Below are 24,553 nucleotides of genomic sequence, written 5' to 3'. Positions count from 1 at the left end.
GTACTCTTGCCTGGAAAGTCCCATGGATGGAGGAGCCTGGTGGGCTGCAGTCCACGGGGTCCCTAAGAGTCGGACACGACTGAGCAACTTCACTTTCACTTTTCACTTTCATGCATTGGAGAAGGAAATGGCAACCCACTCCAGTGTTCTTGCTTGGAGAATCCCAGGGACGGGGGAGCCTGGTGGGCTGCCGTCTCTGGGGTTGTACAGAGTCGGACACAACTGAAGCGACTTAGCAGCAGCAGCATTCTAATTTTATAGCTAGATTTGCATAGTTTTTTTTTTCTTTTTATAAATCTTTATTTTGAAATCAGACCCCTCCCAGGAGGTAACTTCAAACCAGATTGTTTTCAAAAGCTCCTCTTGGCAGTTTGAAAAAGTAAAGAAAAACTGAGGACAATTTACAGTGCTGTGGTACCAGACCTCAATCTATATAAAAATCTCTCCTAAGGGAATAATTCTAAATACAGAAAATTCTTTATGCACTGAGTGTTCCTCACACACAAGGGGAAAAATATAGAAGTAATCAACGTGTTCAATAAAAAGATAATGGCTAAATGAATTAGAGTGTACTTGTGTGATGGAAAACAATGCAATCTTACATGTTATGTTATAAGGATTTGTACAATAGCAGCTTAAGTCCCTGTGTTAAAATGTCATGTGGAAAAGTATAGTAAAAAGCCTGTATACAATATAAGCACAAGTATCCAGAAAATAAGCCAGAGAAACTAGTATATCTGTGGGTGCTCAGTTGTGTTTGACTCTGTGACCCCATGGACTGTAGCCTGCCAGGCTCCTCTATCTGTAGGATTTTCCAGGCAAGCATACTGGAGTGGGCTGCCATTTCCTACTCCAGGGAAGCACATCTGTACAGTTTCTGCTTATTTCTATAGTCTCTCCCACTGATGGCTATGAAAACTGGGGAAGGAAAACTACACTAGTGTCGGAAGTGGGAACCACCACCAAAATTTTTTCGTAATCACAACTTCCTCTGCCAATTTGCCGATGGGGAAGGGTTTCAATACTCTTAGATTCCCAATACCGCTTCATTTCTCTGAGTCCTTTTTTTAAATAACGTATGTTTGATTACTAAAGTAATTTACATTCACTTGAAAATCTTCCTAATTTTTAAGTTCCTTATCCATGTCTGGTTTGAAGTTAAATTGGAAAATAATTGTTCTTTTAGCAACCAAAACTCTTGGCAGCTTGCCTCCAAACAGAGCTTGGAATTATGTAACTCTCCGTTTAGCAGAAAAACTTTTCTAAAAGGGCCAACTTCTCTTCTAGAACCCATCATTTCAAAACAGCTTTTAAGCAGATTGTAAATGGATTTTTACCACTGTTAGTGGTATTTCCAGCATATACACTTAAAAGCATGATACAATTTATGGTTTTCTTAATGCCTTGTAATACGGAATGAATTGTAGATAAATAAATGGATTCTTCCCCTCTCCCCAAGAGAGCTGTTAGTAAGTAATTACCAAATAGAGGTGAGTAAAAAGAGAATAGTAAAACCAAGGTAAGAAGAAAATGTAGACGGGGCTGGCCATCTTCTCAGGGAGGCAGGCAGAAAGCTGGATGTGTATACCTTACATCACCTGATATGTAAGGCTGACTCCCTCATCTCTTTCATATATTCAGGGGCCTCTCTGTGGTCCTCACTGATCTAAATAAATCTCTTCAAGGCCCTAGTATAGACAGACTTTCACACTAAAATTACCAGGCATGAGAATTACAAACACAGATCCCAAAGTCTCATCCCAAAACTACTGAACAGCAATCTCTGGGGTGGGACTCAAGACCCTGCATCTTAACAAAGTGGCCTAGAGAGACTTGTACCCTTTATAGGGCAGGAATCTGAGATTAAGCTGAACTGAACTGAACTGAACTGAACTGAATCTGAGGTCCAAAGTGGGAAACTGATTTGCCTAATGTCATACCACAAGGTGGTAGGAGAGTCCTCTGACCTCCAGATCAGCCCTCCTCTTGAGATAGCCTTTGAAGGACAAATTTGTGTAACAACAGGCTTCCCAGGTGGTGCTAGTGGTGAAGAACCTGCCTGTCAATGGAGACATGGTTTCCAGCCCTGGGTCAGGAAGATCCCCTGGAGGAGGGCATAGCAACCCACTCCAGTATTCTTACTTGGAGAAGCCCATGGACAAAGGTTCCTGGCAGGCTACAGTCCACGGGGTCACAAAGAGTCAGACACAGCTGAAGTGACTTAGCATGCTCGCACATGTAAGAACAAAGCACTGGATGTGAAAGTCACCTTCACATAGTAGAAACAAATTTGCTGCTAATCACTGAGCTACCATTACCAAGTCTTCCTTGGTTCATACAGGTGTCTCTCTGAGATTTTTCAGTTCAGTTCAGTTCAGTCGCTCAGTCATGTCCAACTCTTTGTGACCCCATGAATCGCAGCACACCAGGCCTCTCTGTCCATTACCAACTCCCAGAGTTCACTCAGACTCATGTTCATTGAGTCAGTGATGCCATCCAGACATCTCATCCTCTGTCGTCCCCTTCTCCTCCTGCCCCCAATCCCTCCCAGCATCAGAGTCTTTTCCAATGAGTCAACTCTTCGCATGAGGTGGCCAAAGTACTGGAGTTTCAGCTTTAGCATCATTCCTTCCAAAGAAATCCCAGGGCTGATCTCCTTCAGAATGGACTGGTTGGATCTCCTTGCAGTCCAAGGGACTCTTAAGAGTCTTCTCCAACACCACAGTTCAAAAGCAACAATTCTTTGGTGCTCAGCCTTCTTCACAGTCCAACTCTCACATCCATACATGACTACTGGAGATTTTTAGAGGGAACTAAATAGAAAATTCAGAGAAGGCAATGGCAACCCACTCCAGCACTCTTGCCTAGAAAATCCCATGGACAGAGGAGCCTGGTAGGCTGCAGCCCACGGGGTGGCAAAGAGTTGGACACGACTGAGCGACTTCAATTTCACTTTCACTTTCACTTTTCACTTTCATGCATTGGAGAAGGAAATGGCAACCCACTCATGTTCTTGCCTGGAGAATCCCAGGGGCAGCAGAGCCTGGTGGACTGCCGTCTATGGGGTCACACAGAGTCGGACATGACTGAAGTGATTTAGCAGCAGCAGCTAATCCTCAAACGGCTGCAGTATCAACATTTTCTCGTCATCAAGACAAATTCTCCAAGTATCGGCTGTGGAAGGTATTGACTCAGGGGTGGAACCTTTCTCACGGAATTACAGGTCAGTTATTCACATGACTGGTTTTCTTCTCTCGAGACACTGACGTCGCCAATGCTGTTCCTAGTCAGAGGAATAGAACAGTTCCTCTGGTCTCCCTTGGTCTGTGTTCCAGTGGGTGGTTCTATGCTCTCGCACACTTCCATCAGTTGCAGCCTGTCCCCTGATCCCATTACCAAAGAAGGGGATGAAGCCTGGAAAGGGAGGCGTGAGATTCCTCACAACGACCTTAGAGAAATAGCCACGCGTGTGCGTCATCGACTCCAGTTTGGGAAAGCCAGCCACCTCCTAGGTGCTGGGGAAATATTTCTGAATGAATGGATGAGTAAATGAACAATCTCTGTTCCCCAAAATCCTATAATATTTTCTTTGGTTTTATAGGGGCTTCTCTGAGCCATCCTTTTCACCCATGATAGGACACACTGTATTGTGAGGTTAAAAATTTAATACAAGAGACTCACTAATACACTCAGAAAACCTGCAGTGGAGGCTCAGAGATGAATAGAGTGTTCTGTGGACTCCAAGTGACGCCCCCCTCCTTGCAGTGAGAGACATTTACTGGGCTGCAAGTACCCCAGGGTTATGCCATGGCAACACAGGGATTCATTTTGTTTCCCCCAACAGATGTTAAGCTCCTAGAGGGCAGGAACCATCTTCCATATAGTCATCATCATTATCATCATCTTTATCATGTAAGCTCCCTGAGGACAGCGATTTTTGTTTTGTTCCCTGATGTGTTCTAAGCACTCAAAACAGCTCCTGGCACATAGCAGGGGCTTTTCAATTGTCAGTGAACACTGAATAATCATTATCAACCTGAGAATGTACTTCCTATTTCTTCCCTTCCAGGCACTAAGCCGAGTACTCTATATTCATTATTTCAATGATGTGAGGAACCTGAGACCCGGGAGCATACATAGGTGCAGAATGTCCTCAGCTGATGAAGCCACACTTCCTACCCAGGCAATCTCAATCCAGGGACCACATTTACCCAAATCCCCCCCACCCCATGACACTATCCCAGCGACCTCTAATACTTTACGTCTCTCACAGTTTCTTGTAGGAGGGGTGGTGAATGTTCATCAAATTAAGGAGAAGATAAGATTCCAAACCAATAGCCCTGGACAGTTGACTCTATGAGAGCTCTGACCTTGAAGGAACCAGGACTCCTACTGTTCAACACCAAACCAGGGTTAATAACAGAAAGAGGATTGACCAAATGAGCATGTATGTCAGTGTTAAACCCTGCTCAGCCAAGCAGTTAACAAGATTTCTATTGACAGGAAAATAAAGACTTCAGAAAGAAATATGGTTCCTTCTGCCTTGTCTTCAAGTGAAAAATGAGTAGGACCAGAAAGAGAACAGATCACTTTCCCTTTTGAAGATGCTCTCTCTAGTTTCTCTTCAATGATTTCAATGCAACCAAGCAAGCAACAGGACCACTGGTTCAACTACCACCTGGAAGAGGGTGAGAAGCTTGATGGATGGGGAAAAAGAGGGAGGGAGCTGCAGTTTCCTAGGCACAGAGAACATCCAGAGCCACTGGTAGACACAGCTCTGCGTGCCAGGAAGTATGTTGAGAACTTCCCACCTGAAATGCAAACAGCAGAGGATATATCTGGTGCCAAACAATCAGAAAAGCCTCCTGTTCTTTAGTTCATTTCAGTAAATATCTACTAGTAAATATCTAATGCCCAAACCTGCATTAGAGGTTTATTTCTTTTATATCTACATGGCTCAGATGGTAAAGAATCCATCTGCAATGCAGGAGAACCAGGTTCGATCCCTGGGTCAGGAAGCTCCCCTGGAAAAGAGAATGGCAACCCACTCCAGAATTCTTGCCTGGAGAATCCCATCAACAGAGGAGCCTGGTGGGCTACAGTCCAGGGGGTCACAAAGAGTCGGATAGGACTGAGCAACTAACACAATAATAGCAGAAACATACTAATAGTATGTAACATTTCACAATGTGCTTTTAACTTCTGTTCATTTTTTAAAATTGGGGTATAGTTGACGATGTTGTGCTAATTTACAATGTTGTGCCAGTTTCAGCTCTGCAGCACAGTGAATCTACTATATAAATCAATGGAATGAGACAGAAAGCCCAGAGATAAACCTACACACCTCTGATCACCTAATCTATAACAAAGAAGGCAAGAATATACAAGGGAGAAAAGACAGCCTCTTCAATAAGTAGTGCTGGGAAAACTGGACAGCTATACGTAAAAGAATGAAATTAGAACACTCCCTAACACCACACACAAAAATAAACTCAAAATGGATTAAAGACCTAAATGTTAGACTGGATACTATAAAACTCTTGGAGGAAAATATATACAAAATACTCTGACATAAATCACAGCAAGATCTTTTTAACCCACTTCCTAGGATGATGAAAATAAACAAATGGGACATAATTGAACTCAAAAGCATGCAAAAGCACAGCATAACTTCTGCTCATTTTGATATGGTGCTCAAACAATATCCTGGGATAAAGCATGGCCAAATTCATTATGCTAGTTTTATAGTTGAGGAAACCAGGGGTCTGAGACCAGCCACTAATTGCCTACACTTACAGAGTGCTTAAACTGTGTCAGGCACCAGGCAAGAAGTCTGCACACATTATTTTTACAACAAATCTATAGGGTAGATACTTTATCATCTCCATCATAAAGATGAGAAACCCCAGGCTTTGAGAGATTAAGTTTCCTGGAGTTGCACATATAGTGGGTGAGAGAGTTGGTATGTAAACAAAGGAAATTCTGTTCCCTTGTTCTGAAATTCAATGTTATCCTGTCATCAGAGGTTAAATAATTAGCCCAAGATCATGCTACTTGCCAGAGATAAAGCTCCACTCATACCCAGAGCACTTTCCTTTAACCCAGCTGCTTGAGGAAGTTATTTATTAACATTGGAAAGGGCTCCTGTTTTAAAGTCATTTATCTTCTGGTGAGGAAAGTGAGACAAACATAATACAGAGCGAATATCAAGGCAAGGCCAAAGTCTGGCCTTCAGTCAATTAATAAGATCTCCAGGCATAAAACATCATTTGTGTTCAGAATGGAAAGAAAATCAATTAGCACTACATCCCATGATGAGCAGACAGGTATTGAGAATTTAGCATGCACTCATGTTTTCCTTGCTTTGGCAGAAGCATTACCACTTATGGAATATCTAAATGCTGCCTATACCTCCTTGCCTGTTTGCAGTTAAGAACTATATGACTCTTTTTGGACAACACGTTGAGAGTGGGGGTCATGTGCATCACTTCTGGACCTAGACAAGAGGAGCACATCAACTTTCTACATGTTCTGTTTTCCAGAAGCAGTCCAGGTTATGGAGACTTTGGCAGCCTTTGTCAGTTCCTAGGTTTCTTTGAGGAGAAAAACCTCCCTCTGAACTGCACTGGATATATATCCTGGAGGAGAAATTAACCTTTGTTGTGTGTTAATACACTACAATTTGAGGTACGTTTGTTACTGCAGTATAACTTAGCCTATCCTAACCCATGCAGAGGCCTGATGTCATGTAAAAGAAGAAAGGCATCAAGGGTTTATTTGAATGATGCCTTGGTAATTCTGCCAGGGAAAGAGGAACATGGGAAGTTGTGGGGCCAGAAGAGAGAAGAGCTATCCCCCTGCACCCTCCCCGACCCTCCCAGCCGTAGGTGTATTTTGGGATCCAGTGTTGGCTGCTGTTGGATTGCAGAAGTGGAATGAGGCCAGAAAGAGCCTTCAGTGCCACACCCAGGGGTCAGAATTATAACATTATGAGGCTGGGAAGTACCTCAAAGATCAGTTTATATTTGAGGATATTTTAGATGAAGATTCACTTGTTCTCAGTTGTACCACTTGGGCTACATACATCCTATAGGTAGAGGATGTTGGGTTTTGTTCCACAGAATGAAGACTGGAGGTTCTGCTTGAGGAGAATGTAAATGGCAGTGGTGTCAAGATGGTTGGTATTTGGAGAAACTGAGCCAAGGAAACAAGATAGAAGGCCATTTTCTAAGGCAGAGTCTAGGAAGCTTCTAATGCTGAAAGTTGGACCTAACTCTCTCAGACTTTACTGATATGAAGATCTAAGAAGAGAAGTTAGTCTGAGACAGGACACACAAAATCCAGGTCCCAGTATCTAGGGAGGGCTTTGTTCCCAAATGAAGACCCCCACACCTCCCAAACTGGAGCCAATCCCTTGTCCAGGGTTTGATATGTACATATTCTTTGCAGTAGTGACATTTTGTGGTCAGGAGAGCTCTAGAAAAAAGAAAACAAATCAGAGACCAGCCTTACTGTTAGACTTACAAAAAAGCCTTCCCTTAGGGACTAGCTGCTTCTGGTCCTTGCTTATGGGCAGGTGGTTCATTTGCTCATTAAGAAGTGAAAGTGAAAGTCGTTTGGTCATGTCAGACTCTTTGCTACTCCATGGACTATACAGTCTATGAATTCTCCAGGCCAGAATACTAGAGTGGGTAGCCTTTCCCTTCTCCAGGGCATCTTCCCAACCCAGGGATCCAACCCAGGTCTCCTGCCTTGCAGGAGGATTCTTTACCAGCTGAGACACAAGGGAAGCCTTCATTTGCTCGTTAACTTATCAACAAATTCATTCATTCACAATAAATGTGCTTTGAACACCACTAGGTGCTCAGACTATGAGAAGATCCAACCAGTCCATCCTAAAGGAGATCAGTCCTGGGTGTTCATTGGAAGGACTGATGTTGAAGCTGAAACTCCAATACTTTGGCCACCTGATGCAAAGAGCTAGCTAACTGGAAAATACCCTGATACTGGGAAGACTGAGAGCAGGAGGAGAAGCGGACAACAGAGGATGAGATGGTTGGATGGCATCACTGACTCAATGGACATGGGTTTGGGTGGACTCTGGGAGTTGGTGATGGACAGGGAGGCCTGGCGTGCTGCAGTTCATGGTGTCACAAAGAGTTGGACACAACTGAGCGACTGAACTGAACTGAACCAAACTGAGGTGCTCAGAACTATGCCATATCCCAGCAATACAGTAATGAAAAATCAGCCATGATTTTCCAATTCCCAAGGAAGTTTCTGTCTAGTAGAAAAGATATATTTTTGTCAGTGCTTGATATCTCATTATAAACAGTGATAGGAGTGCTGAACGAGAAGCATGGGGTACTTCAGAAACCATCAGAGAAGGACACGGTCCACTTTGTGGGATACAGGACGATCTCCCTGAGGAAATGACAATTACACTGAAAACTAAGCAAAGCTAAAACAAAAACAAGGAGGGTGTACAACTTTGGCAGAGAGAAGGGCAATCTGCAAAAGCTGTGAGGACAGGTCCTCACATTTGAAGTTCAGAGAGACAAGGAGAGTCAGGGAAGATGAGACTGAAGAGGTGAAATGGTTTCAAATTCCCTGCCATGACCGACCCAGGCTACATGACTGGATCCTACCTGACAGCAAAGGATGCAACGACTGAAAGAAGCAGCTATAGATTTGCTGTCAAACTAGCTGATGTGTGGGAATGGACATGAAGGAGGCCAGAGAGCATGGGGTAGAGAGTTAGGAGCTACTGCAATTACCCAGGAGAGGGGTGATGGTGGCTTGGTTAGGGCTCAGGAGAAAAAGGCAGCAGGAAAGACATGGAGTGACATGATGTATATATAAAATCATTAGACTTGATGGTAGACCAGAAATGGAAGATGAGGAGAAGAGGTGGAGGATGCTTCCTGACTTTCTGAACTGTGCTGCTGCGTGAATGGGGTTGCTGGTGGAATCCAGAGAGGAAGCTGGGTTTGGGGAGAAGGAAGGTAATTCATTTGGTTGGGAGGAAGTTAGAAGAACCCAGGTTGGGGCCATATATGCTGTGCCTTCTAACCAATGGATAGAGACCCCTGAGGGGGTCTTGTATTCTGGGTGGTGGTGCTGCCTGTTCTCAATGCCTGCCTGGAGGATCCTGGGCTTTAGAACTCACTGGCCTCTTCCCAGACCCCGATCAAAGGAACTGGAATAATACTGTCACTCTCTCACCCTGTTGGCCACATTTTTGATGAGCTGATTGTGTTCAAAGTTCAGAGCTACAGCACTCAACCCTTTAGTCTCCTCTGTTTTAGACAGTATGCTTATTAAGCCCAGTCTGGCAACTGACTTCAGATCTATAATAAGAACTTCTTACAGGAATAGACACATAGAGACCATGCAGAATTGGGAGTGGGGCACAACTAGTCATTTGGGATTTTCCACTGCTGGCAGGAGAGTCCCAGTAACATCCCAGAGGAACATGGGATTCCAAGTTTCCAGAGAAAGAACAGTTGCTTCTAGCTGGGGACAGGAAGGCGGAACTTCCTGTGAAATGTGCATTTGAGCTGTATCTTGGAGGATGAGTCTGAATTTAGACAAATCATCATGGGAAGGGAGGAAGCATTCAGGTAAAGGAAATAACTTGGGCAAAGACAGCAGGGAGGCAGGTAGAGACAGGTTTCTTCCCTGAGGCATCCTCCAGAACCTTCTATTTTGATGTTCTGCCTAAACACAGAGCCCTTACAGATACTTGGTAAGAGTGACCACTCCCTGCCAAAGGGGTTTTAGGTCAACAATCTGGGGCATGATCCCACTGGATTGAAGAAGATGTGGTAAAGACAGGGATCACAGAGAACACAGAAAAGATAATTTCTTTTCCACCCTGTTTCTTCTACATCCACACATGTGCCTCGTGCCCTAGAGCAGCCTGACGGTTATCGCCAAATATGTCCCCCGCTTTCCCCTCTCTCCATCTTTAACGACTCTCTTCTCTTTGCCAGAAATGCCCTCCCTCCTTCACTACCTTCAGTCCAAATCTTACATCTCCTCCATGACATGACTTAAGGACAAGGCCAGCCTCCCCTCCTTTTCTAGCTGAAAGTGATGCCCCTCTTGCAGCAATTTCCCTCTATGCGTCTTACTTGGTCCCTCTTACCTACTAGGCTTGAGTTCAGTCTACTTGGGGTCATGCTTTGATGTCCCTTTAGCAAGGATTATAGATGATTCCAACTCAGAGACCCAGGACAACCTTGTTCATAAGTGCTGCTAAGTCACCTCAGTCATGTCTGACTCTGTGACCCCATAGACGGCAGCCCACCAGGCTCCTCTGTCCCTGGGATTCTCTAGGCAAGAACACTGGAGTGGGTTGCCATTTCCTTCTCCAATTCAGGAAAGTGAAAAGTCAAAGTGAAGTCACTCAGTCGTGTCCGACTCTTAGCGACCCCATGGACTGCAGCCTACCAGGCTCCTCTGTCCATGGGATTTTCCAGGCAAGAGTACTGGAGTGGGGTGCCATTGCCTTTTCTGTGTTCATAAGTGAGAGCTTCACAAATGTTAGACAGGAAAGAGCCTGAATCTAAATTCCTGATTCCCCTTTCCAATTCTGACCTAGATCTGCAAAATACCTGGGAGTAATGCAAAGCCAACTACACCCATGGGACACTTTTATTTCATAGCCTAAGACCACACGTAGTAAAGCTGTGAGCACCTACGGGGTTTATAGCTGAATTTCCTTTTACCGCGTCTGAATTTCATAGCTTTATCTTGTGGGATAAATTGCTTCCTGCCAGTATATTGGTAGTACCTTTAGGGTCCCATGTGCTCCACATCTGGGTGGAAGAAAAATGACTGTGGCAGAAAGTGTCTCTCCTCTGCCCAACAAGCTGCCCAAACTGAAATCCAAATGCCACTGTGTGCATCTGCGTGTGCACACATGTGCTCTGTGTGCAAATAAGGGCATGTGTATGCCCACGGATACATGGGATGATGTAGACGTGGACAAATGTCAGACTCTTGCCAGCTCAATCTTCTATTTTGGAAAATTTGGTGCTTTGGCTCATTCACAAGCTGAGAGGATGAGAGACACAGAAAGAGGGAAAGAGATCTATCCCCCAGCAGTAATCGTGTTACTGAGAACCACCAGCAGTCATCATGTTTATCTTTCTCATTTATCCGAACCCCAAACAGCCCTCTGCAGCAAATCACATTTCAGCAGGGCAGATTATTCTGTCTGTAGCATAAACTCCTCACTGCATCTCTTTCCAGAGCTGCCTCTCTAGGTAAATATAAATCTCATTCTAATAGCAACATTTGGAGAAGTAATGTTATTTTCCCTGATTTAGAGAAAACACAACATAGGCTCTGGCAAAGCTGATCTCTTTCCTTAGAAATTAATCAAAGGTACATAATTCAGAGGCTACGCTGATGCTCTTCTGACGGAGGGGAGCACTGGGGTGGGGGGGTGGTATGTGTGGGTGGGTGGGTGTGAATGTGTGTGTGTGATGGGTTGGGGACCTTGATGAATTATTCCAGTCTCCTAACCCCTCCTCTGGAGAGAAGGAATGGGCTCCCTTTTATTTATTATCTGTCATGTGAGCGGTTTCCAGAGACCAGTTCACAAGATTCATATAGAATTGAGAGAGATCAAATGGCTATCTTTCAGTGCACAAGTGAAAACCTGCAAATTTTACCCGAAGGGAATATGAAAACTCAATTCAGTATTGACCTCCCCTGCCTTTGCCAGCAAGCATCTAAGAGCGCAGGGCTGGGGCAGGCAACTTCCTCTGGTTATGGGGGTTGAGAGCTGAGATGGGATGTCGGGGAGGGAAGTCGCTGCCTTTCTGAGCCCACTCCATCTCTAGCTCCTGAGGACAGGGAGACAGAATTTTTAATCAATGAGTTAAACAGCAGGACTTCCCTGGTGGGCCAGTGGTTGAGAGTCCAATCTGCCAGTCCAGGAGAAATGGGCTTGACCCCTGGTCTGAGAAGATTCCCACATGCTGTGGAGCAACGAAGCCCAAGTGCCACAGTTATTGAGCCTGAGTTCCAGAGCCCACCAGCGGCACTACTGAGTCCATGCCTAGAGTCTGTGTTGTGCAACAAGACAAGCCATCACAATGAGAAGCCCGAGCACCACAACTACCGTAGACCCCCTCCCCAACCCCAGCGCAGTAATGAAGACCGGGTGCGGCCAAAAATAAATACGTACAAGTAAATAAATAATAAAGACAGTGCAGCCATGTTCTAAAGTGGCCTTTGCTGCTCCTGGGACAGTAAAGAATAGTGGGAGAAAGCAGGGACTTAGGGTTCAGCTGGGCTAAATACACATCCAGGCTCTACAGATGGTAAGCTGAGTGATCGTGGGCTAATTACTTCCTGTGCCTCAGTTTCCTTCTTTATAAACTGACGGGACAGGATGGTTGTCAGGATTAAACGAGTTAATATGTACAAACAACAGAACAGCATCTGGTGCTGTGAGCACAGCGTGCTAACTACAAATTATTATCATTATTTCTAGTATTAATCAAACCCTCTGTGTCAGCCTCTTTCTGGCCTATGTTCCTGTAAAATCCATACGACAGGAGATGAACAAATGTGTGGGTTTACAGACCTCAGAGTTTATAGAAAAGCTGCAAAGGGCTGAGGATGGGAAGACAGTAAGAGGAAATATACGCATCCCTCATAGCCTAGGATCTCTCTGGATCCAGGCCAAAGACATGCTGAAGCCTTTTGTTTTTTCTGGGTTGGTTGTATGAAAATCAGCCTTTATGGTCAGAGGCCATCTTCTGTCTTCCAGAGCAAAAGTGGGCTTCTGACTACATGCAGGACTAGAAAGAGTATACGATGCAGAATCAGATTGAAATTTAACATCCATAGGCCATGCAACGGCACAAGTCCTCTCTCCTCTGTGGGCCTCAGTTTCCTCCTCTGTACAATGAGGAGGTGGCATCAGTGATCTCTAAAGAATCACCCAGCCTCAATTCTCCATCCTCCACCTTCATACTCCAGTTGGTTTGACACAATTGGACTTTGGCAGTGGGCGGTACCTTGGCAGTCACTATGGACCCAGAATCCAGGCTGGAGAGGTTAGCAAAGAGTAAATGACTTTTTGGCCAATGGCATCTCAGTAGTTTTATTTGTGACTCAGGGAAGACAGCAGAATTAGAACAAGCATAAGTCTCCTGCCTGATCCTTACTGAAACACTCTCATAGTGAGGCCAGCAACAAAGGCCAGCCAAAGTGAAGAAACTGGCTTCTGTGGACTGAATCAGCCACATGCCCTCCAGAGGGCTGGTGGCTCTCAGTCTTCATCATCACGTGACCCTCTGTGGGCTTCTGGTGACCTTGCTTTCCAGAGTGTGCTGCTCCTGTGCAGACCTTGCCACCCACAACAGCCTCTGGCAAGTCTGAACTTCATCTCCATCTTGTCCTGTCTTCTTCAAGCTCAGTCATTCAGTCGTGTCCGATTTTTAGAGAGGACTGTAGGCTGCCAGGCTCCTCTGTCCGTGGAACTTTCCAAGTAAGAATACTGGAGTGAGTTTGCCATTTCCTTCTCTGGCTGATAGTCTCCATGCAGGAATCAAACCCATATCTCTTGCACTGCAGGCAGATTCTTTACCACTGAGCCACCTGGGAAGCCCCTTCTTGTTCTATAGCTCTTGTTAATCCAGGGGCTGGTGACTGTTCTTAAAGAGCAGAGGCTGGCCCAATTTTGCCTGGGTTTCCATTCCCGAAACCACTGCCTTCTCCTCTATAACAAGTTCAGAGCAGGGTTTGAGAACCTTCAGGTTTCAAACAGAGTAGGAGCATCACTGTCCAGATAAAGTGAGAGAGTCAAGTCTGTTCTCAGTTATCAGATCCCCAAACAGGGATTGAGCACCTCCACATCCTACTAACAGGTGAGTAACCTCTGAGTACAAACTGGTGTTAGATATTGTAGGAGACACTTTACATTTTTTTTTCTCTTTAATAGTTACAATAACCTTATAGAGGAGCTACCACTGCAGTGCACATTTTCCAACTGGAGAAACTGAGGCTTGAAAAGCTTTAAGAATATACTAGTTTATACCACAAGGAACTCTGTTCGATGTTTTGTGGCAGCCTGGATGGGAGGGGACTTTGAGGGAGAATGGATACATGTATATGTGTAGCTGAATTGCTTTGCTGTGCAATTTCAGGTGAAACCATCACAGTATTGTTAATCAGCTCTGCTCCAACATAATATAAAGAGAACAAAAGCAAATATATTAATATATGATGTCACCAGGACTCGACCCAGAAATATACGAGAAAGCAGAAGGTGTGACCTCTGTCTGGCAGAGTGCACATTCTGTTGGGGAAGCAGGATGTGGACTCTGCCAGGCTTTGTCCCGTGCTGCCACTTGATGTTTTAATGGCTGTGATAGATAAGAAATAGATTATGCAGATTATGAGATGTGTGAGTCAGCTCACTGTGGGCTAATGCAATGGTGGTGCTGCTGCTGCTGCTGTTGCTGCTGCTAAGTCGCTTCAGTCGTGTCTGACTCTGTGTGACCCCATAGACAGCAGCCCACTAGGCTCCTCTGTCCCTGGGATTCTCCAGGCAAGAACACTGGAGTGGGTTGCCATTTCCTTCTCCAATGCATGAAAGAGAAAAGTGAAAGTGAAGTCATTCAGTCGTGTCCGACTCTTAGCGACCCCATGGACTGCAGCCCACCAGGCTCCTCCGTCCATGGATTTTCCAGGCAAGAGTACTGGAGTAGGGTGCCATTGCCTTCTCCAGGGCTAAGGCAATGGGGAAAGCTTAATAGGCTTCTGGTCAGGATTTGCAGGGTAAAGAGGGATGCTCTGAGCACAGGCAGACCAAATTACATGAGAACAATCACACCAGCGAAGGCCACCCAGCTGTGCCATTCAAGATCCTATTTCCTTCTCATTCTCCTGGATGAAGGATGCTAATGTGGCTCACGGAAAAGCTTGCAACTGGCCTGGAGAACTGGGGACCTTCCATGTATTATAAAAACATGTTTCAGGAAAGAGGATTAAGGAAAGGTCTTAACAATAGGTTGTAAGGCTCAAATGAAAGTCCTAGTCCAACAGAGTTCCACCTGTTATTATGTAGAATGAAAGCTCCCATGTACTGATTGCTTCCTACTAGACATAAACTGTCCTTGGCACAGTCAAAACCATTAACTACACTCCCTCCGCCCAGCCGTGTGTTTTCTTCAAAACCATTCTGATAACCTGAAACTATTTTGTCTGTTTATTTATTATTTTACCTCCCCAGTTAGCAGGAAAGCTCCAGGAGAGCAGCCCTCAGGTTTCTTTTGTTTATTGTTCCAGCACCTAGCCCAAAGCATGGCACATAATTGGTACTCAGTGAATATTTCTGGAAAAAAAAAAAAAATAAAGGAATTCTTTACAAAGCACATAAGTCTTCTTATTCTTCTATAGTCTTTCTTGTTTTACATTTGGGAAAACTGAAATAGAAGCTCAGCTAATAGCAGTTTTTGCTCAGAGTCCTTTGAGGATCATGTGGCATAATCACAATTTAAATCTATTTATGGCTGAATAATATTCCACTGTATTTGTGGTTAAGTATTATTTCACTATGCATATATATGTACCACGGCTTCTTTATTGGGTCATTTGTAGAGAGGTGAATGGACCTAGAGAGTGTCATACTAAATGAAAGAATCAGAAACAGAAAATCAAGTAAGTATCATACAGTAACACATATATGTGGAATCTAGAAATATGGTACAGATGATCTTATTTGCAAAGCAAAAGTAGAGACACAGATGTAGAGAACAAATATATGGCTATCAAGGGGAAAATGGGTTGGTGGGGAGGTTGGGAGGAATTGGAAGATTGGGATTGATACATATACGCTATTGATACAATGTACAAAATAGATAATTAATGAGAACATGGGCTTCCCAGGTGGTGTAGTGGTAAAGAATCCACCTGCCAATGCAGGAGACATGAGACTCATGTTCCATCCCTGAGTCAGGAAGATCCCCTGGACTAGGAAATGGCAACCCACTCCAGTATTCTTGCCTGGAGAATTCCAGTAACAGAGGAACCTGGCAGGCCCAAGCGCATGGGATCACAAAGAGTCAGACACGACTGAGCCGTCGCATGCAATGAGAACGTACTGTATGGCACAGGGAACTCTACTCAGTGCTCTGTGGTGCCTTGAATGGGTGGGAAGTCCAAAAGGGACGGCATATATGTGTAAGTATGGCTGATTCATTTTGCTGTGCAGTAGAAACTAACACAATGCTATGAAGCAACTATACTGAAGTAAAAATTAAGTTTAAAAAATTTAAGCCTTATCTGTCAGATTCCAAGTCTTTGCTCCATCCCCAGTACCCAGCGCTATAACCCTGTCCATGTGAAGAGACAGCCTTTGGTTTAATGAGTCCTCTCCCTCGGGCAGATGCAAACCCTTTAGCCACTAATTGCAGCCATGCTCTCAGTCACTTCTGCTCCTGCTCCTGAACCTTCTCTGCTTCTCTGTGCAGAGCCTCCCCCATGCACGCACAGCTATGTCCAAAGGTCAGTTCAGACTCCTCCCCTTCCTAGAGTCATCACTGTCTATCCCTGTCTCCATTGTCCATCCTCTACCTCTAGCTTAACTATTCCATAGACCCAGGCCTCAGCCCCAGGGAAAATTAAAACCCTCAAGAATGGGGAATACCCTTCTCCTTGGCAGGCAACAGAGAACAGTGGTTAAAACCTCAGATTAAAGGGTGAGAATATTGGTGTGCAAACCCCAGTTTCTCCACTTGCTGATTGTGTGCTCTTTCTTCACTTTCTTGGGCCTCAGTTTCCTCATCTGCAAAATGGGGATAGTAATGGTATACACATCATAGGGCTGTTGTGAAGACTGAGTTAATATGCATAAAACACTTCATGTAAAGCCTGCAGTAAGAGCCACGTAAATGTCAACTATCACTATTCATTTTCCTTCTCTTCTTTTTCCAAGAGAGCCAGTCACCTAGAAAATGTCTAAGAAATTTCTGCTGACGCGGCTGCTTTTTCAACGTGTGCTATGTCTCCTTTTGTTTGATCGCTAAGTCCTGTCTCTGACCCTTTTGTGACCTCATGGACTGTAGCCTGCCAGGCTTCTCTGTCTGAGATTTCCTAGGCAAGAATAACGGAGTAGGTTATCATTTCCTTCTCCAGGGGATTTTCCCAACCCAGGGATCAAACCTGTGTCTCCTCCTTTGGCGGGCAGTTTCTTTACCACTGAGCCACCAGGGAAGCCCCATGTCTCCCCTACTAGGCTACAAATTCCAACAATCGGCATTGCTAGTGTTTTCTCCTTCCTCTCTCCCTTTTTAGAGTTGACCAGCGTAGGAAGAATTTGACAGATACTTAATCCCAATGGAAAGGAATAAACCAGAAAGGCCTTGGGCTTTGGGGAAGATTCTTATTTGAATTTCTTTTCTGCCTTTCCTCTTTCCTTTAATTGTACATCTCTTCCATCTTTCCAAAATCAGATTAAGCCCCACTGAGCCCAAACTAATAGTGTTTCAAGTAATTTTCTGTTCTTTTTTTAAGCATTTATTTCTTTGGCTGCGCCAGGTTGTAGTCTCAGGATGTGAGATCTAGCTCCCTGACCAGGGATCAAACCCAGGCCCCCTGCATTGGCAGTGCAGAGTCTTAGCCACTGGACCACCACAGAAGTCCCTCAAGTCATTTTCTTAATGGATATGAATTGATTGTAATCCTTTTGAAATCAACAGCTACAGGTCGTTCACCAGGCAGGTGACTGAGATGAAGATTTTAATCACTCCAAAAATACGGTATTGGTTTATAAAATATCAGCCCTCCATTGTACTGGAGAGTCATTTATGATGACATTGCAGCTGAGGAGAAAGGCCCCAAGAAACCTTAATTGGCCTTCGGCTGATTTCAGGAACTAGACTATCCTTGTAATTTGCTACAAAACTCATACACTTCCCTGAAATAAGATCGGTCATGGGACACTGCAGTGAGAACATTACAGAAAATGGCTCCAGGCCAGATCTCTGCACCAGAGATTTGTTCAGAACGCTTGGTCCAGACTTAGCTTCCAACACTCTTGTCTTTGAGAGGACTCATGTCTTTAAGGACTTGACTTTTAAAGGCCATGGGAAGAAATGCTCCCAACAAGGTTTAGAGCTGCCTTTTGATCCACACTCAAGAGAGCCTAGAAAGAAATGCTGATGAGAAGGAAGAACGGGAAGATTGATTCGCTTTGGGCAGGAGACTGTGTCTCCAAAACAAAATGAGGCTGGAATTGAAATTAAAAACATGAGAGCATTTTAGTTGAGGCCATCCCAGGTGGCACCCAGGCTCGCATGTATAGTAGATAGACCTCATTAACTTAGAACACGGATGGCAAATGAAGTTTCATTTTGCATGACATTACTGATCGATTGTACTGGCTGCTGAGAGCACTGTGTTCAGAAAGGGTCTCCCACTACATTTCATTTCAACCAGAAAGAATGCTGTGATCATCCAGTAATGTCTGCTGCGATAGAGGAGGTGAAACCCACATACCAACAGCTTACCATTCTCATCTGAGAATACAAAGCTGGGATGGAGTTCTGTCTGAAACATCCACATAGCTATAAAATTCTGTTGCATTATTTTCAACAACTTTCCTAGTGCACACGGTTACATAAATCAACAGTATGAATATCCAAGGTCAAGCACTCATTTCGAAGTTTCTAATCAGTGGACGTATCCATTCCTTGGTTCGTTCTCATGAGAGCCCTTTTTACTGGGTTTGCCAGTGAGAGCAACGGGTCTATGTTGAGGAGTTGGTAAGAAAGGAGAGAAACTTAAATCCCAGCACTGCTCATACTTACTGCTGTCGGAGTAAGACTGGCTTGAAGCAGACTTCATAGACCTGTTCCCTCCTTCCGGAAGTGGGTTCAGGAATCCCTAAAAAGAAAGCTCTCACTCATTCTCACTAATTACTAGAAGAACCAGCTAGTGAGTAACTTAACTGTTTCTCGGGCTTGAGATCTGCGTCATTGGTTCAGAACAATCGAAGGCAACCTGAGGGGATGCGCAGGAGAAAAGATCACATCACCAAAAGCAACTCGGGCTCCCTGCTGATGCTGCCCTCCGTGTCAGCTCTGACAGCCGTTTGGCAAATCCACTCCTCCAGTCCTGTTCTCAGTGACAGCTTGACAGAGGGCTGGGGAAGGTCTTCTTTTTGAGAAAAGACAACAGAGCAAGAGTCAGCTTCTTCGCACATTTTGTGGGAATCTTCCATCTAACAGAAAAGGCACAGTGATTCAGAAGGGGAGGTTTCCCCACGTATCTGAGCCTTGGATGCCAGAGACTGGCAGTAACCCCAGAATAAAGACAGTGCAGAGATTTCTAAAGACATTTCACTTTTTTCAAAGCCTGGCCCTGTAGGTTTCCATGGAAGTCTTAGATGTAAGATGAGTTTTCTGTGGAACTCTGCAGTTCCACATTCTGGCTGATGAGCTACCTCTTCTAGCCGATGAAAGCAAGAAGACCCCTTCAGCATCACCTAGAAAGACATTTGGAAAAAGTTGACAGAGTTGGGCTAGATATAGGCTCAGAAAAGTCACTATCCTCCTCTCTCCCTTGTTTCCCACCTTGACTTCAAGAGCTATAGAACCAGTCTTGGTTTCTAACAAACCTCTTAATGAAAATCTGAACAATTATTCTGTTTCACCTTCCTCAGGAAGTGGAAAATTCCCAAAGGGGGAAAAGGGACTACAGTCTAGCTGGAAATTAAGTTAAACTTAATTAATTTATGTAAATGCATTGGGTTACTTTAGTATTGTAATTAATTCTTGATTTGTAAAGTTGAGTTTGTCCCTGAAGATTGTACCAGGGTGTGCCACATGGAAGTGCTTTAATGGGGCTGGCAGCCTGGCTTGAAGGGCACCAACAGATCGATTATAAGCTCTTTGAGGATAGAAACAAGGCTTATGCTGCTCTGCTGGATAAACACATGTTCACTTGATAAATCAGCATCCACAGTAGTTGTACACCAGCATGCCCATGGTGCCTAAGAGTGAATCAAGCAGAAGAATGCCTGACTTCATGGATCTTATGCTCTAACTAGGGAGAGATGGATTATAAACAAGTAACCCAATCAATAAATAAGATCCTTTCCGACTATGACAAATGCTATAAAGAAATAAAACACGATGCAAAAAAAAAAAAAAAAAAAGCAACAAGAGGGAAAGACTTCCAAGAACTGATAACTAAGTGATAAGGAATCAGGCATCATTCCTAGTGGAGGAAATGATAAGTACAAAGGTGCCATAGGTAGACAGTCTTGGTGTGTTCACTGAACAGAAGGCTGTGCTGTGCTTAATTGCCCAGTCATATCCAACTCTTTGTGACCCCATGGACTGTAGCCCACCAGGCTCCTCTGTCCATGGGGAGTCTCCAGGCAAGAAAACTGGAGTGGGTTGCAATGCCCTCCTCCAGGAGAACATCCCAACCCAGGGATCGATCTCAGGTCTTCCACACGGCAGGCAGATTCTTTTACCATCTGAGCCACCAGGGAAGCCCAGACAGAAGGCAGGCCAGAATAATAGAACCTAGTAGTGAGGGAGAGAAGACCTAAGACAGGTGAAGTAGAAAGGGACAAGGTACAAAGTCCAAGCTTTATTCTCTGTCCAAAGAGAAGCCATAGGAGGGCTTTAAGTGAAAGAATGACATGATCCAACAGAGGATCCCTGGCATCTATTTGGAAAATGAATTACAGAGGATAAAACAGACGCATCTTATGTGTATATCCTTCTTCTAAACCTGGGGTGGGGGTAGGTGAGAAAGTGCTGAACAGGAGTAAACACGCAACAGGTACACAGGTGTTCCAGTAGTTAAGAATTAGCCTGCCAATGCAGGGGACATGGGTTCCCTTCCAGATGCCACAGAGCAACTAAGCCAGTGCACCACGGCTACTGAGCCAGAGCTCTAGAGCCCACGAGCCACCGCGACGGAGGCCGCGTGCTGCAAGTATGCCCTAGAGCTCGTGCTCTGCAACAAGAGAGGACACCACAACGGGACGTCCACGCATGGCAACTAGAAAGCCCTTGCACAGCAAGAAAGCCTCGGCACAAAGAAAAATGAATACACAAATATTTTTAAAAAGAAGTAAGCCGGTTGTATTAAATGCATAAAAGACAAGCTACTAAAACAAATCCCACAATATGGTAGTTCAGAAAAGATACACATTTATCTATCTAATGTAAGTTCGCAGCTGAGCAGTGTAGGGTTTCCATGATGACCCTTGCCCTACAAAGTAATCATGGACATGAACTACTGAGTTGAGCCAGGGCTACCTAGGGCTTCCTTCCCTGGATCCCAGGAAAATCCTATAGTTGCACTATTTCCCAGCCATGAAGAAAGGGCAATCGGAGCACTCCAGAAAGTGATGTGCTGGCCAGTGTATAATGACTCACTCTCTTGGGGGAGAAGAAAGCTCTTTGGTTGTTTTCACTGATTTCCAGGCTCTACCCTGGCTGATTGGATACTGTCAACTTGATCTCAGTGAGTTGGACTCTTGATCTCAAGACTTGGAAAGGTATGCATACAATGGAGTCTCACAGGTCAGGGGAGCTGTCTCTGTCTCCAGGGCAAAAGCTTCTGAGCAAATGTGGGACCTCCACAAGGTATGGCACAGCCAAGGACACTAGACCCTAGGGCTTGGTGGCAAGTCACTTAGTGACGAAAGAGCAACAGCACACAATGATTAGTGCGAAAGGATCTGAAATTTTCATAAAATTCACAGGAAATGGTATTTTTAAATGATAGGGGTAGGGCACAGGGGATTTCTATGGTGGCAAACCTATTTTGAGTAATTGTAATGTTGGATACATGTCATTATACGTTTGTCAAAAACCGACAGAATGTATAGCACAAAGAGTGAATCAATATAAATTTTTGACTTTAGACAGTAAAGCTATATCAATATGGGCTCATCAGTTTTAACAAATATGCCACAAGTAAGAATTTGTAAATATGGGAAGCAGGGGAGAAGATGAAAGAGTATTTTGGAACTCTGTACTTTCTACCAATTTTCCCTAAATCTAAAACTGCTCAAAAAATAGTCTATTAAAAAATTATAGAGAAAGAATCACCATGTTTATATATGTAAATGTGAATGTGTATACAGCTCAGTGTTATGTGGCAGCCTGGATGGGAGGGGAGTATGCCGGAGAATGGCTACTTGTATCTGTATGGCTGAGTCCCTTTGCAGTTCCCCTGAAACTATCACAACATTGTTACTCAGCTATGTGTGCGTGTTCAGTCCCTCAGCTGTGTCTGACTCTTTGTGACGCTATGGACTGTAGCCCACCAGTCTCCTCTGTCCATGGGACAATCCTGGCAAGAAATACTGGAGTGGGTTGCCATTTCCTCCTCCAGGGGATCTTCCTGACTCCAGGATTGAACCCATGTCCCTGACAGCTCCTGCACTGGCAGACGGATTCTTTACCACTGACTCACCTGGGAAGCCCGTTAATCCACTATAGCCCAAAACAAAATAAAAAGTTGTTAAATTGTGAATGTGTATACGTGGGTGTGTATGTGTGTGTGCTTATTTGTGCATATGCATTTGTGTGTATATGTGTGTGAACATGTGGTGTGATGGGAGCAACCTCATAGATCAAATGGCAAGAGGCCTAATTCACTCACTTCAAGAGGTGGCACTAAGTGGTAAAGCCTCCACCTGCCAATGCAAGAGACACAAGAGATGCGGGTTCTATCCTGGGTCGGGAAGATCCCCTAGAGCAGGAAACGTCAACCCACTCCCGCATTCTTGCTTGGGAAATCTCATGGCCAGAGGAGCTTGGCGGGCTACAGTCCACAGGGTGGCAAAGAGTCAGATATGACTGAACATCTGAGCACACCTACCCCTGTACCTCAGGCCTGGTGAGTAAGACCAAAAGGCAAGACTGAAGAAAAGGCCCATCCTGCTCCAGTCAGCATGAGGCCCTCCTCTACAGGGTCATTAATTTGGAGCTTGTTAAGGGGGGCCTGCCTGAAACTGTAATTTCATTGACTGAAGATATTTGCAATGAGAAGAATTATTGATCGAGGGTTCTCCCTGTCTTTCATCTCTTCACTTGTAATTCTTTCTAAAATCTTATCGGAAATATCCACAGTGTGTGTTCTCTCTTAGGGCCCAGGGTTGGCAAGGGGAGAGGAGGTTGGGGAGGAAGAACACCAAAATGAAGACTGAGAGGAGTCACTACCTCTCGCTGGCCCTACCCCTAAACAAACGATGGCAAAGGATGATGTACAGTGCATCCCAAATATCCAGTTCCCTTGCTACCATATTACGGTAAGCTTAGTGACAGCCCCTAGAGATGTCTGTGCCCTAATCCTCAGAACGTGTGGGCATGTTTCTCAAATGGCAAAAGGGACTTTGCCGATGGGATTAAGGATCTTGAGAGATGATCCTTGATTTTCCAGGTGGATTCCGTGCAACCACAAGGGTCTTTATAAAACAGAGAACAGTGTAACATGGGGAGGAGAGGACAAATAGAGAGACTGGAAGATGCTCTGCTGCTGGTTTTGAAGGTAGACGATAGCCCATGAGCCAAGAAATGCAGGTGGACTCTAAAAACTGGAAAAGAGAAAGAAACAGATTCTCCCTGAGACCATCACAAGGAATGTAGCCTTGTGGATTCCTCTCAGGACTTCTGACCTCCAGAACTGTAAGAAAATACATTTCTGTTTCTAAACTACCAAGTTTGTGACAATTTGCAGCAGCAACAATAGATGACACAATAGGAAACTAACATATGTATGTTATCTCTGGGAATATGGCCTCCCTCACCATCAAACTAATCAGGTCTCCCTTCTCCTGCTTATTCTTTTCTTTTAACATTTATCTTAAATCTGTGATTCCTGGGCTGAGTCCAAACAGAACACATGAGACCATCTTACCTCCTGTTCTTAGTGCCTGGCCAATTGCCGACTGGCATTTGAGGGCATTTGTTGAATAAATGCCCAATGGCATCAGTGGGCATTTGTTGAATAAATGAAAGAATGAATGAGTGAGTAAATGTTGTTTCACACATTCTTTCTATGCTTTAAAGGATGTCTTAGAAATTTTTGGTTTTCAGTATTTTGATTCTCAGTTGTGTTGTTTGCTTTATCGTTTATCCCATAAGAAACCACCCAGGCACATGGTGGCTTCTAGCTATAAATATAAGCACACACAAATTCCTTTTCTTGTTTTTCACTTGGCTCTCTGGTCTGAGCTCCTTAGGGGGTTCTAGTCTCCAGGACTTCCTGCTGTTAGATGAACAGCTTGACTTCTTTTCATCTATAGCAGCAATCTAAACTAGAATCAGATGGGAAGCTCTGCAGAAGCCCCAGATATACAGCTCTGGTTTGAGGTGAAAAAGAGACAGTAACTGTATCTGGGATAGCATGATGGTTAGCATGTGTAACTAATGAAGACAACCCGGGAGCTGGTCTTTATGAAAGCCTGTTGGCTACATAAAGAGAAAAACTGCTTCCAAGTCACCGATTATACCCCTAACTTAGCCCTCCATCTTGGATATGCAATGACCTAGGT

The sequence above is a fragment of the Budorcas taxicolor genome, chromosome 23 (genome assembly GCF_023091745.1).
Source record: "Budorcas taxicolor isolate Tak-1 chromosome 23, Takin1.1, whole genome shotgun sequence".
In the NCBI taxonomy this organism is placed as follows: domain Eukaryota; kingdom Metazoa; phylum Chordata; class Mammalia; order Artiodactyla; family Bovidae; genus Budorcas; species Budorcas taxicolor.
This window is presented reverse-complemented; position numbering follows the sequence as displayed.